Source organism: Pezoporus occidentalis, unplaced genomic scaffold (assembly GCF_034315485.1).
Source record: "Pezoporus occidentalis ecotype Australia unplaced genomic scaffold, CSIRO_AGI_Poc_V1 ctg155, whole genome shotgun sequence".
Taxonomy (NCBI): Eukaryota; Metazoa; Chordata; class Aves; order Psittaciformes; family Psittacidae; genus Pezoporus; species Pezoporus occidentalis.
The window spans coordinates 1,663,189-1,672,888 of record NW_026913372.1 but is presented as its reverse complement, the minus strand read 5'-3'; positions in this window follow the sequence as shown (position 1 = coordinate 1,672,888).

Sequence of the window (9,700 nt, the reverse complement as noted above, 5' to 3'; positions counted from 1 at the left end):
CAATTCTGAACTTTGTTTAAAACGAGAGACAAATTCTTTTCCAGAATGGACTTGGCAAGCTTTTAGGACATATTTATTTTCATTTGAATAATTTAAATTTGTTCACAGCAATTAATGTCAGTATCACCATTGTTCTGCTGTGCATCTGATGAGGCTACAGATGAAATTATGGCCTTCTGAGTAGCTGATTCCTGTTTTGTCTACAAAAGGTCATGACTCTGAAGTGGATGTTGTTTACCAGGAACTCTGTAGTTGCACACAGGAACACACAATCTTAATGAGGATGGCAGCTCAGCAAGAGACTGAGGATGTGCTTCGTGGGATTCCTTTCTTTTGGAGTCCCTTTCTTTCAGTGTCTTTCATCCTGCCCCACAAACAGGGATGTAGGTTTGCAAGTCAAAGGAGAATAATTTTGTACTTCAATGGTGCTGGTTTCTGTGAACTGTAACTCACAGTATGTGGCTATATTTCTTATTGGACTGTTTATGATTATTTAGAGTTCTGTTCCTTTTCATTCAGGCCTAAACAGAGTGAATGACCTAAAATGGTGCTTTATTTTGTGCTGCTGTGCCTAGGCTGCCAGAAAACGAAGAGCAGATTAAGTTTTTAACTGTATTATTCTCAAACATTACTTTTCAAGTTATTTTCACTAAGGTAGCTGATTCAGAACTTACTAACTTGTATAGTCTGTTATATTTGAGTTTTCCTCATTATCACAGTTGTTCCAGTGATGATGCTGTCAATATATATTTTCAGGAGGAAAAAAGGAAGAAAGCATTTGTACTCCTTGAAGGACAAGTTTCTATCTACACTGCTATTATTTACTTACTAACTTAATCATCTCCATGCAATAGTTATGTAAACCTTACATTGTTTCATCATGTTTAGCATCTAATTTTAGCTGCCATCCAGCCATTATCGCTGACTTCAGATGAGATGATACCCCTGCATGTTTCATGTGTTTCCATATCAAATTTTTACTAAGGTATTAATCCTGTCTCATAAAAAGCCCTTTTTTAGTTGAGTATGTATTGCACCAAACCCAAATGCTATATTCAAACTACAGATTGAATTCACTGAAGCAAGGTACAAGGTACTGTAATGTCTTTCAAAATTCTGATGCATTTACCAGATCTGCTTAGATTGAATTACCTGAAAGTGTAATCTGCAAAAGTACTTGTGCATGCACATTTTTTCACTGTCACAGGAAGCAGTCTCCAGTCACACTGTTTAACAAGTACCACTGAACAGGAGGGTCTCATTGTTTTTAATAATAAGCTCCATTCAGTTTAATTTACTCTGACTTCTTCTAAAGACAACCTCTATCAGGATTATTGTGAATAACTTCGTTGTGTATTTCTCAGTGCTGAAGGTTTTCAGCAGGAGCAGCTCTTGCTTCTGTCTTTGGAGTAAGAAAACAAACTTCAAGAAAACAGGCTGAGCTTAGCTATCCTCTATCTTTTGAATTTTTGCCGCTTGATTCCTGGATGCTCTTTCAGGATGAGAGCAATTTGAACAGTGCTTTGTTGTTGTTGTTATCAGAAAAGAAAACAGTTTGTCTTAATATCATGTAGTTAATTCAGAAAACTCCATTAATTAGTAGTGCTTCCGCTATAGTAATTGATACAGTTTCAAAATCTGAGACTTAATTTCAAGCTTAGTTTTAGCTTTTCTATACTGCCATCTTGCTTTAGGACGTGTCCACTCCATCACTGTGGAAAGCACTAGCTCTAACAACAAGCCCATGCAGATGGAGCTCAGTTATGAAAGAATATTACAAAACCAGTAGCAATTTATTTTAAGGTTGAAGAGAAAGCCAATAGTTTTACCACCTGTAGACTGTTTTGCATGGCCTCATTAACGCATGATGTAAGCGTAACCTGTTTTCTTCAGCTTGGTGTAACCCAAGAAGACTTCACAGCTGGCAGAGGTTGAAAATGCTGTTGCACTGTGTTACAGAAAGCAGGGTGGTCAAAGTGGGGGGTAAGAGTGGTTGTGGGAGGCTCGGGTACCAGTGTCCAACTAAACTAGGTGGCTGGACTACTGTTCTACTTGTGGTAACCTACCCTAACTCCTACTTAAAGCAGGGTAGCTGTGGGGTCAGACCAGGTTTCTCAGGGCTTTATCCAGTCGTGTCTTGGAAAATTCCCAGTATTGGAGACTGCAGAACCTCTCTGGCTAACCTGCTCCACTGCCTTAAGCATAAAAAATTAGACTTCATGGTTTAACAAGCACCAATTTTGTTTGATTTACTATCTCTGCTCTTGTTAATACAGCCTTGGATACTCTTGGCCTTTGTTGCTGTGCTAGTAATATTAGCCTCCTCAACACTGAGGAGCCTTGTTAAAAGGCTTGCTTTCATTCAATCCCAAATAAAAATTAATCATAAGTATGAGCACAAAGAAGTGTGTGGCTTTATTCTGTCAACTTTGCTTCTTGTTTCATACTTGGAGTACATTAGTTGTCTTTTGATTATACAGGCCATGAGTTAAAAATCTGCAGAATAAAGCATAACATGCACAGAAAAGCTGATGTAGATGGCAGCGTGGTTTTCTTTAACCTGATAAAATTGCTTTGGTACTTGCACAGCTTGCTATCTCTTTTGTGTTTGTTTAAACATTAGGTTAGAAAAACGTAGGTATCTGCATTTTTAAAACAACATGCATCCAGAGCGATTCTGCCAATTCCTTACTATGCTTTATAAAAACATTTCTGGGAGATCTGAATTGAAGAGATGCTAGTAGTGTGCATCATTAATGTGACTCATACACTGCTATCAAACTTCTAGTAAACAGAAAACTCAATATACAAAATCGAACAAACTGCCCTTGTTTGTGATAATACAGTAAAGCCCCTGCTAATAATGAACATATGATGGGAAACTTTTTAATTATTCTGAATATACTTTACCTTATACTGATGCATCAGCAGCAATTCGTGCTCCATTCATTGGTGGTGCAAAGCCTCTCTATAAGCAGCCTGATTTGTACTGAAGCAGAAGGATTTCTGGGTACCGAAACAACTGCAACTGCTGTTTGTTTAGCAAACTCAGTCTGTTTTGAAAGCTGAAACAGTGTTTATTTGAAAAATTGAAATAAACCGAACCTCCATAAGCTTCATTCTGCTTTCTAAAAACAAACGAAAAAAAAGAGCAAGCTTTATCTTTTGTCTTGTAGTAAGACAATTTTTTTTTTTTTTTTTTTTGGCAAATACTTGATTTTTCTTCCGTGGGCTGTATGCTGAGTGTCCAAGGTTGAAATCTCCATTGAAATAATGAAATATTTCACTTGTTCTCAATAAAACATTGCAGCAAAGCTAACCTGTCATTGAGATCACTTGCTTGGGTACTTCATGGACCACAGCATCCACTTTTTCACCTGAAATTGTTCTCCTACTCTTTCAGCATCCCATAGGTACCTGCACATCCCTGTAATTTCTATTAGAGGCTTCACCTTGGTCTGTGAGATAAAACAACCCAGTACCTTCTCAGTAAGGGTTCTACTCAACTGGCTTTTCAAAAGCTATTTACTAAGTCTTGTGTAATACAATGGAGTGCTTAGTTGCTCTGTTTGTCTTTTATCCCTTCCTTTTGGCTGAAATTCAGGTGATCTGAAATAGGGAATGGGTGTTTAATAGTGCCAAAGCCATGAAGAAAGGTTTGGGAACTGCAGGCTAAGGTCCTCAGGTCCAAGCCAGTGCTGTTTAATCAGCAGTGTCCAAAAAACTCTGAGACTTCTTGTGGTGGTAAAGATGTTGCTTTTGATTTTAAAACCTTTTTATGGTGTGATTTTGTAGTGGTTTTTTGGTTTTGTTTTTTTTTTTGTGTGTGTTTTTTTTTTTTCTGTGGGCCATAAATTCCAGCCCAATGAAAGAGTGCAGGCACTTGTTTTACAGCACAGGGAACATCTTTAAAGTTGGATATCCATTTAGGGAGAGTGGAAGGAGAAGTGGCTGCGCATATCCATCAACATCACAAACTGCTCTGGCAAGTGTCAAGTTGCCTATATGCCATCAAAGCTTTGTTCTCAGCTGAGTAAAAAAAAATCTCCCTGAAGTGGGTTATGTCCTGAAACAAGATCTAAGGCCTGCTTTGTTCCACGTCAGTGTGTGATGGTGGCTCCTGTTCCCACTGCAAGCCAGGGGTTTGGGTCTGAGGGAAGCTACAACTGGACCAAGCTCTCAGACAGCTTCTTCTGTGGTGGGTAGGATTTGGACAAGTGTTGTCTGGGAGAGAGTTAGACATAACAGCTGTCATGTGTTCCCTGAGTCATGGTTTGCTGGAAACGCTCCGCAGGGGGGTATGTTCTCTTTTGAATAGCTCTGTGGGTGCTGTTCCTCTGAAAGACTAGCGTGTGACTTTCCTTGGCTGGGGTACATGCAAACTGAAACCAGGGAGTGTGCAAAGAAGTAAATTTTGGTCCATTCTGGAAAGGAGAGACCTGAATGTAGGTATATCTTACTCCCATTACTGTAGCTTTATACTGTATACCTCTGGGGACTGCCTTTTGTGTGATAGCACATTTCCAGGCAAAGGAGTCAGCTGGAGTTGACCCTTAGCTGAGCATCTGTATGATGTTGTTATAGTAAGTCTTTCACTGTATAGTTAAGTACCTAACCAACACCCAGTAACGCTTTCTGCTTAAAACAAAGGTTTTGACATTAAAGAGCTATTTGGATGATCTGAGATATATTGCAGAAGAAAGGACAATTCTGGGAGCCAGGAAAAGGCTGTTTCAGTGGAGAAATGCCAGGGTTGCAAAGGGTCATTTTTGGACCAGTCCAAGTGGAAAAGATGTCCTTGTGTCAAATTCCCATAGCAGTGGATGGTAACATGCAGATACCTAAAGGCACTAGATGTTGCCAGTGACTTGTTTATTCCTGTTATATTCTTTGGCTCCATGGGCTAGTCCCTGATGGTTTTGCAACTTGCCAGGGACAGTTTCATTTTCTGTTATTTTTATCTCCCTGCAATAAAACTTTTGAATCAATCTGTCTTTTATGGTCAAGCCTAACACTGAATGCTGAAATGGTTAAAGATGATCTTCCTTGCTATCAGCTGTGCTGGTTATGTTCAATGCCATATCTGAATTGACTTAAAGGCTATCAGACTGCTAAAGTATATGAAAAAGAATTATCTTGAGTGCTGCTGCAAGGAGTTCAATTTCTCTGCCAGTTATGCAGTGAGCAGCGGGAATGCCCCAAAGACAGACATGTTTATATGGGTTTGCTTGTTGGCTGTTTTACCAGCTGTTGCAGGTGAAACACAGATCTCCCCTGGACAACCTGCCTGATAGTTTTCAAACAAGCAGAAGCGCTGTTTTCTTTTAAACAATCTATTTGAAGCCACCTATATGAACACATGAGCATGCTTGGTCACGTGTTCGATCAGTACCTTTGGAGCTTGGAACCTGTTCCCAAGATGTTCTTGGAGTATTAAAGCGGACATGTCAGTGGCCTCAGGAAGTGTTGAAGGGGTTGATGTCTCTGAAGATTAGAGACACATTTCAATGGCAAAAACTTTCCCATTGTGCTTGCCTTAAGGAAAACTGTACCTCACAGAACATGTTGGTGTCCGCTGTGTAACTTGTTCTTATCTAGGGGCTTGAACCAAGATTGCAGGCAAGAGCTCTTGTCTTCTTGAATCCTGTTTTGTTTTCACCATACCTGCTTGTGGCTTGGTTAAATTTTTTTGTTCATTTGTTTTTTGTTGTTTTTTTTTCCTTGTTTTTTTTTTTGTGTGTGTGTTTTGGGGGGGGGGGGGGGTTGGTTTTTGTGTTTGGTTTTTTTTTAATTGCTGATGTGAGAAGGGATGGCTGTGGGTTGCTCTTAGCCCTGAGATTAGAGTAAGGTTTTAATGCTCTTGGCTGGGAACCTCAGAAACATTTTACAGGTCATATTTTTAGAAGTTTGGAACACTTGCAGTTGGGACCAGACTTTTGGGTGTTGTTGGGAAAGCAGAAGTATTTTGTTTTGGTTTTGTGTGTGTTTTCCTGTTTTGTTTTTTTACAAATTGTATGGCATTATTCTGTTGGCAAAAAACAGCAATCGAATCCACATGGAGGACATTGTTTGCCTAACACCTGATCTGGAAGTGTCTGTTGTTGCAGGAATCGGCAGGTATCGATACCTGACATTGTGGTGTGTTTGTAGCTTCTCCTTTAATGTCAACTAAAGAAGTATCAGTGACCCTAAGGGATACTTAATTGTTTTTGGTTTTCTTTGAGAGTTGTACAAAATAATCAAAGCACAGGAACATGCCTACTGGTCCTGACAGCTTTTGCTTGTTTCAGTAGCAGATTAAGCATGTTACAAGATTTGACAATTTTACTGCACTCTTTACTCTTTGTTTCAGTAAATGGATATTTCTGAAGACAGGATCTAGTACACGGTATTTATGCCAAAATAGAGCTTCCCTGTTATAAACTTAAAATTGAAAATTATCTTAACTCTGTCTTCATGATGTATATAGATTTTTTATTATTTAATAAGGAAGCATCTTGTAAAATCTTCATTAATGTTTGAAAAGGGTTTGCTACAGTTTCCAACTTTCTAAAATATTCTTATTAAGATGACTTTTATTTTTATTCCTGAAAATTGTCTTTAATTACAAAATGTAATTGTTGCAAAAAAATATGACCACGATGTGCTCCAGTCTATAGAAAAGCCTAAGCGTTGCAATTCTAGCAGAACTCTACTTGCTTATGGCTTTCCTGGTGCCTTTCTGCAAAAAGGGAAGTTCATCAGACATTCCAGAACTCTCAGGCAAAGAGGCACAGGATCGTTTTTTTGTGATCTTTTCTATGTGCAACTTAATAAAGCACACAAAGCAATTCCAAGATAGATCTTTCCAGCTACAAAACAGAAAATCAATCTTCCATTTCCACATGCTGTGTCTTCTCTGTCTCAGCAGACCTAAGTGGAATTATATAAGGGAGTTTATTCTTGATTTTTCTTAGGGTGTATTTATTCTTACTCCTTTCTTGTTACATAATTTTTTTTCTGAGTATTTTAAGAAGTAAATTGAGCAGTAATGTAACAAAATGCCTCTCTGTTCACTTCCCCAGGAGTAGCCTGGTTTTTACCCAGATAAAACTTGTACATAAACTTTCTTAGAGCCAGAAGATGCAAAACTTCTGCAATTGTTAAATAACTCAGTGAAAAAATGGTAAAGCTCACATTACAAAGAGAGAACAAAAAATCACTTAGTGCTAGTCAAGAATACCCAGAGGCTTTTCTGTGTGCTGAATTTTGTTATCCAATGCTCATATTACAGATTACTTCCCCACGCTGTGACTGATCCATGCTCTAAAAGGGTATTCTTGGATTTCAGGTGTCCAGGTAATGGGTAAACCAAACTGAAGGATAATAACATGAGTACTGGCAAGCTGCCTAGATTGGCATTGGTAAACATGATTCCGCAAGAGCTTTGGAGCACAAAATGGGAACTGCGCTGTATTTAAACGAGGATTAGGCTGACCTCTTTGACAGGTATCTTACCCATAGGCATAAGCAATGCCTTCATAAAAGCTACGAAGAAACTAGGAAGATGATTCTTATCAGATGATTATGTTTTTGCAGTCATTTTTGAGCTGTAAAGGGACGGATACTGAAGAATTTTAACAAACATGACATTTTGGTGATTTTGCATCAGGTGTCTTGAGGCATAGCTTGCACAAATCTTTAAGACTGTTCCCTGTGCAAATCTAAAGGGTGTTACTTTTATGCATTGCCATCAAGCCTGGGGGAACATCTGAAGCATGACTGTAACAGTTTATTCAGCTATGGAAAATAAATCAACAAAATTTTTATGAGAAATTAGGAGACACTTTCAGAATCCTGCCTGGGCCTTTTCCCACATGGCTTGTCAACGTTGCCAATGATCTAATTCTTGCTTTCTCTATTTTAGATTTTATGTCAAAGTCAGGAAGGAGCATCTAATATTCATGTTGTTAGCATGTGTGTATGCTGCCATTGTTGATCTGCAACCATCATTTTAAAGACACTTGCTTTGAACACCATTTTAGTGGGGTGGGTTATTTTTCAGTATCATGCTAGCTTTTGCTTAATGCTTTGTTTTAAATATTATTCTGAAAGGACCTTCCTGCATGGAGACATGGGATTTGAGGTTGCAAGACAGATGCAGTGATAGCAAGATGATGATGATGATGATAATAATAGCAACAATAATACATACATTTTGATTATAATTGGTGATGTTTCCTTAGCGGTTTGGTGCTCTGCAGGAACAAATAGTAAAACTGACAGCAGCATGGTGTGCCTACAGGAAAGACTTTAGACAGCAAACTATTAACGAGAGTTACTGCTGAATGCTGATAAACTTTTCACATACAAAAAGAAAGCTTGCAATGGTTTCTGCACCTGCTAGGAGTATCCTAGCAACAGCACTGGGGGAACTCTATGCCACCACTTTTTCCGACTGCTTTTTGTTGAGCGTAGCAGCGATTGTAAAACAAAGGTCAGGAGCAATTTAAGCTCCTCAAAGTGCTGTTGCTTAATTAATTTACTCAGATAAATGTTTGTGCTGGTGTTTTATGTCTCAAGGATAAATACCAGGTTTCAGAATCATCCACCAGACTACCCAATAGCAGTTTAGTTAAACATGAAAATCACTTAATCTAAAATGTCACTCTGTACTTGCAGGAAAATTACTGTTAGCATTTAACACTAGTTTTTGCCTTGTGAAGTAACCAGGAGTCCCTGCTGCCTCCTGCCTCATCTGGCAGCTGAGGGCTTTCTGTGCAACACAGAGCACGGAAACACAGCTCACTGCCAGGCAGCAGGAACAGACCATCGTTCCATTAAAAAAATAGAAGAAAGCTTTTATATTTTTTTTTCAGTCCAAGAAGTTGTATGAGGTCATTGTTCCACTGTATGGCACAGGCTTCAGGTGAGTCCCTGCTTTGTTCTTTGTCATCAGCTTTCAGGGAAAATACTTATTTCAGGTTTTCCTGCTAGGGGAAATTCCATGGGCAAGGCTGCTTGAAGGAAAAGGGGCCCAAGATAGTTGGGTGACATTCAAGGACTGCTTTTTCCGTGCTCAAGATCGGAGGCTTTGCTGGGTATGCTCAAGTGGAAGAGGAGAGTTTACAGGTCATGGAAGGAGGGGCTGGCCACTTGGGAGGAATATAAGGCTGCTGCTAGGGGATGTAGGAAGGCAGCTTAAGGCTTCCTTAGAATTAAACCTGGCAAGAAGGGTCAAGGACAGCAAAAAGAGCTTTTTCAAATATATGGCAGACAAAACTTAACACCAGAGGCAATGTAGGCCCACTGATGAACGGGATGGGTGCCCTGGTGACAGAAGATGCAGAGATGGCAGAGTTACTGAATGCCTTCTTTGTCTCTGTCTACTCTGCTGCAGGCAGTCCTGAAGAGCCCTATACCCCTGAGACCTTAGATGAAGTCAGGTCGACGGAGCGACTTGCCTTAGTCGATGAGGAATGGGTTAGAGATCAGTTGAGCAATCTGGACGTCCATAAATCCATGGGTCCAGATGGGATGCACCTGCTGAGGGAACTGGCGGAAGTCATTTCAGACCACTCGCCATCATCTTTACCAAGTCCTGGGAAACAGGAGAGGTGCCTGAGGACTGGAGGAAAGCAAATGTCACTCCTTTGACCGGTCTCACCTCCATCCCTGGGAAAGTGATGGAACATCCATCTTAAAGCATATCAAGCAGTTG